Consider the following 6,000-nt stretch of genomic DNA (forward strand, 5'->3'; position numbering starts at 1 on the left):
AGAGTGCAACTGTCACATTATGAGCCAAGGCAAGGCGCGTTCCGCCACGCTGAGCAGTAAACAAAAAAAAATTGAGAAAAAAGAAAAGAGAGGAGGAATAAAAGTCCAAAGATGTTTAGCATGACAGTCAAAAAAAAACACACCAACTCTTTCAAGCAAGGCCAGGAGGAAGGCGGAGCCAGAGCTGCTATTCTGTTGCCTGTTTGAACTCTTTAACCAATTAAAATGGTAGAGCAGAGTGCACATTTGAATATGCATGACAGAATGGCAGATTAGGAAATGTGTGTGTGTATGTGTGTCTGGGATTTGGGGTTTGGGGGAGGTTGTGGAGGCGTGGTGGGAGGGGGGTAACCACAGCTAATTATGTGGTCAACAATCTGCCGTGATGCCATTGTACCTTCCGTTTAATTTGCACATAAAACTGTGCCTTCATGACGGCAACATGCGTTTTTGATCTCTCGGCCCAAAAAGCCAAAGCTTTCAAGTGCATTGTTTTAATGAGGCACCGAACATTTGGAGCCGTTTTTGCAGCTGAAAGGAGTGTGCCGGGGAAAATTTGCAGCACTGTTACTTTCAGTGCCGTTTGTCATTATTTCATAATGAGCAAATAGCCTTATTATGCCTCTGTTGCTCTGGGTCATAATTGAGTAAGTCATTGTTATTTACCTCCCCTTAGCTATGTTTGCTAGTGCGTGGTGCCAAGCGGCTCATTTTTATTGTACTAAGATATGGCTTCCAGCATGCTGGCAAAAAGTTTGCCAATTATTTGTGGATTTTCAAGCTTCAGTGAACAAACACATAAAAACACGACTAATTATAGGATGAAATTTATTTGAGTGTGAAATGCAAAAATAATTCAATCCAATATGCACTAAGGCCTTTGTAAAGTGCAAAAATTAAAAAAGCTTAAAAGATCATTTAAAAAAGTATATTAAAAGAGATATGACATTTTATAAGGAATGTCAGCAATGTATTTTATACATGCTGAGCAAACGTTTGTGTCATACCTGACTGAGTCATGTCGGTGCTGAGAATGATCTGCTCTGCGGGCGTCCTAACCATTGAAAAGCAGGGTAAACAAAGTGGAACTACAAAGTGTACCTATATGGTGAATGGAGCTTAAAAATGGACGATGAGTGTAACCTTTATTTGCGATCAATGAAACATCCATCCATCCATCCATCCATCCATGCATCCATATGGCCATCCATATGAGCTCCCAAAGTGTTTGGATTACATGGTAAAGTATAAGATATGCAGTCCAGAAATACTGTCAGCAGAGTACTGCACTACTTCTAGGTTGGTATTCAAATTTAGGCAAATTTATAGGCTTAGGCTTTTACAAAAACTTGTGGAGTTCATGCCAACTCGAATGCAGATAGGCATTAAAGCATAGGGGGACATAATACTACAATACTAAGAAATGCTGTAGTTCATGTAAATACACCAAAAAATCTATTTTCACTCAAATCATTATGCTGATAACATCATTTATCATGAAAAACATTGCATTCATTTTGAAAGAACAGAAGTATGTTCACCAGCAGCCTAATTTATCCCTGATAAGAGAGACGTAACCATGAGAATGGGCAATTGTTACAAAGACCCCCATTACTAGAAGAGATAATGGAACGTTCTAGAGGTGTGCATGCCTCCCTTCTCTGTCCAAAAACCTGTAAGTGATTCCTCTTTGGGCTGGCCCAAAAAAACCCCTCCGTCCATCTTTTTTTGTCCATAAATACTGCTGCGGATTTCTGCAGCGCTTGCCAAAAGCGCAGCTCATCCAAACTCATTTGCAGCAAAGTCCATTATGATCATCACTTGCGGTGATGAATTCCCGGCGACGGCGGCGGCACTCGCCGCAGCCTCCACACACATAATGACATTCTGCTCTCTCTGGCAAGGCTCCCGTGCAGATAGCTCACTCTAAACCGTCTGCGTGACAGACAATGCGCGCTCGTGAACGCTGCGAAGAGGGTATCTGTCAGCCTTAAAGGGAGGGGGGGGGTGAGTTATGCGAATAACATTATGGTGTCTGGCTTAAAGTTCCTAAGGTTCTGGAGAAACAGCAATTAAACTGTCCATGCTCCATTAACAAATGTGTTCTTTCATAGCAACTGTTGCTAGGTTGGACAAGCTTTACAGAACATTGGACAAATCTCACAGAGAAATTGTGGTGCACACCACCATGAGCTCTACATAGAACCATTTCATGGTGTTCTTCAGATTGGTGGGGAATGTGTTATAAATGGTTGTATCTGGAATCTTTTTTCTCAAAATAGCACCAAAAAGTGTTCTTCTATTCATCATTGACAAGCATGTAACAATAGACGAAGCCTTTCCGGTGCTATATAGAACCATATTAAAAAATATTCTGTGTAGAACCACATTCAACAAGTTCTCGATCAATCTGATGAACCATTTTACCATGCAAAGAACCATTTAAGCATGAAATAGTTATATATAGCACTCATGGTTCTAAATAGAACAAGTGCTTTTCCTAAAGACTTTTCAAAGTGTGTAGAGAAGAACAATTTATGCACTGAAAACTTTCTTTGATGATTCATGGTTCTACATAGAACAATTGAGTTAATTAAAGAACCCTTTATTAAGAGTGTACAACTGCTCATCAGATCGAATGGGATTTTTGCAAATGTTCTATAAAGTTTGTCTAACCTTGCAACAGTTACTAAAAGAATGCATTTATATGTAGTATGGTGACCAGGCCATTTTGGGGGCAGGGGCTGAAGATGAAAGATGGGCAACATGAATATGAATTACTTTAATTTACAATATATTGTAATTACTCTTATTGAGAGACATACAACAGTCCCAGATAAAACCAAATGGAGCGTTAAGAGGTTTTCCAAAAGTAGCCAAAAGCTCTAGGATTTGAACCCTGACCAGCAGTGTGTAAAGCTGTGGAGTTACTCACTATGTTGTTTTATGACTATGTTATATCTAGTTATAACTCTAGTTGTAACTAAGTATAGTTATGACACTAGTTAGAACTATTTAAGGATTCAAAAATCCTTTTTTACAACAATGAAAAATTGGTGTAGGAAGTTATTAACCCTTATTACCAACATTATATATGTTTGGTTGTTTTTCAAAATATCCACATTAACCCCAAAAATGGCCAGGGCGCACTAGGGGGCCCAAAGTTTTGTTGCACACTTCTATAGCCTAAAAAGAGCTAGCCAATCTCAAGCTCAGCCAATTTGCACTGAAGTCCCTGTTACCGTCTGTTACTGAATAAGATAGATAGATAGAACTTTATTGATCCCGGAGGGAAATTGCGGTGTATCAGTAGCAAGACATATCATTGCACATAAACTTACATAAACTATACAGAAAAATAGAAAATAGAAACAAATCTAGACATAAGTTAAAGTGCAAGAGAAATAAAATAAAGTATAAAAGTATATCTATTTACATATTTACATGGCATAGGAGACAGACTCACTGTATTTACAAGATGAGGTATGAGGTGTGAGGTGGTATGAGGTAAACTAACAGCACTAACAGCACATATAGACATGACTAACTCTAAGTTGCATCAATATTGTAGTGTAAAATGCATAGCGAACATGTCATTACAGTAGTAGTTGTGATATATTGCACAGTGTGTGTTAATCAGAGAGGAGATACAGTGATGAGGTTCAGCACAGTTCAGATAGCAAGCACAGTTCAGATAGCAAGCACAGTTCAGATAGCAAGCACAGTTCAGATAGCAGATGCCTTAGTACATAAGTAATAAGCTTAGGATTTCATGGGGTTAAAGAATAAGACACTTTCTTACAAAAATTATCTGTGTTTCAATGGTAGGTTTTCCAGCCCTGTAGTGATGCATAGCAGGTTAGAGATATGGGACAAATCTCCACAGGCAGTAATGCACCAGAGTGATATACAAAACTCAAACTGACTCACAAGCTTCATTCCTGGGAAGAAACAGATCTTAAAGAGTGATGAAGGGCAACATAAAATACTTTTATTATACACACCAACTATAAGGGCACTTATACAATCTGAGATATAGGATAGGAAATTGTATAGGAATTTGTTTTTGGAGAAGTCAGAGAGTAGCATACACACACAGGACCAGGGGAACGTTGGGATGGTCTTTATGGTGGTAAATTTGTTGTTGTCATTTCAAAACTGCCTGGTTTTGAAACAACTCAGTCCAGCTCAGTAGCAAAGCATTTCAAATGGGAAATTTTTGCAAACTTAATTTTTTAAAGCTTGTTATAACAGTCTCTATAAAAGAACTCATTGGTGGTCAGAGTATTGACAGACCAATTAAGGTGGTAGTGAGGGCTTCTGGGGGTTTAAGGAAGGCTGAAGGTCAGTTGTGAGGTCAGGAATGTGTCAAGGTCAACACAGAGGTTGAGTTTATTCCTTTTTTTTTCTTTTGCAAAATCTACCCTCTGAGCAATGTTCTGTCCATGTACCAGCAATGTGCTACCACCCACTGCTATTCAAGCTCAAACTTTGATTTTGTAGTATACTCAGCTTTAAGCCTTAGGCCTTGGCCAGCTTGTTACAGTAATGGAAGAAGACATCTCGCTGCAGTATCGCATACCCGAAGTGAGAGAACTGACTTTTTTTCTTGTCGAGGGAAGTAGGGGGTAGAAAAAAGAGAGCGAGAGGAAGGAAAAACAGCTTCATAAGCATCAGGCTGTCAGGGATGGAAGAAATTAAGGTTGATGCCCCATGAAACGAAATGTATGAGGAGGAGCCAAGGCAATAATGTTCAAAAAGACTGCAGGACGGAGTCATTCCACGTGAAATAAAACAGTCTGTGGACACAGTAAGTCTGTCCTGTCCAGTACTGCATATCTCAGCATAACAGAGTCCTCACTGAGGGCAAGGAGCTGGACCAGCTGCCTGCTATCATGGCTCTGGCTTCAGAAGGCCAGCTCCTTGGCCTTATAAAAAACAGGGGTCATTCTCAAGAGTTAGCAGTGTTATGTATGGGATTTTATAATGAAGAAATGGCCTTGTAGGTCAATCAACAAGTGAAAAGTAAATTCTGGCTCTACATAAACACCCATTTTTATTCTTTTTTTTTTAGATATTGAGATGTGGAATGACCAGTGACCTTTTGTATGAACCTTATAAATATTAAGAGAATGAATAAATGAACCTTTATTTGCATTTTCTGAAGGAAATTTGGTACAATAAAGGCAAAAATAAGATTAACATAAAATGATATTTCTGAATTAATGAGTCACAGAATTTAAATGTAATTTGACGCAATTTGAAATAAGAAAGAAGGATAATGGAGAAAAAAATTAACAAATAGCCTAAAATGACGACCCTAAGTAAAAAGATTATAGCATGACAAAGAAAAAAGAAATAAAGGACTGCTGAAGAATGAAAAAGAGAGGTGACGAGGTTGAAAAGCCATAGAAAGGCTGAAAGGCAGAGCACAGTGTAGAAGAAAAGAAGAAAGGCAGTCAGTGGAATTCCATCATTCCGTCTAAGGAAAAAACGGAATATAAAACTGACACAGTGAAACTTTCATGCAGCTAGCTGCATGTTGTTAATTGCATGCAACATAATTTCCATGCAACTTGACAGTTACATGAAACAATTCAAGAACAATCAAACTTACGTGTAACACATTTGATTACTTCACTAGATAATCAAATTAGCAGTTTCTGAGCTTTGTGTAAGATTAGGGGCGTCCAGAGAGGAGATAATCAATAATCCAGCAACAAAGAACACAATGACAGCAAGTCTACAAAGAAGAATAAATATTGGCACAAGCAGCTGTTTAAAGATGATATCTCATTATGTAACTGGCAAAATGAAAACCTATCAACCTTTTATAAAGTCAATCAGGAAGATCTCCTTTTTAACCATCCAATAACATTGTGTTTTTATTTGCTTGTCCCTTGGCATATATATTTTGATATTATGTCTATTGATATGATCATGTGATGCATTATCATTGTTTTGATTGGCTGACTCATGAAACTTGTTGAAGTTCAGATG

The sequence above is a fragment of the Pygocentrus nattereri genome, chromosome 20 (assembly GCF_015220715.1).
Source record: "Pygocentrus nattereri isolate fPygNat1 chromosome 20, fPygNat1.pri, whole genome shotgun sequence".
Taxonomy (NCBI): Eukaryota; Metazoa; Chordata; class Actinopteri; order Characiformes; family Serrasalmidae; genus Pygocentrus; species Pygocentrus nattereri.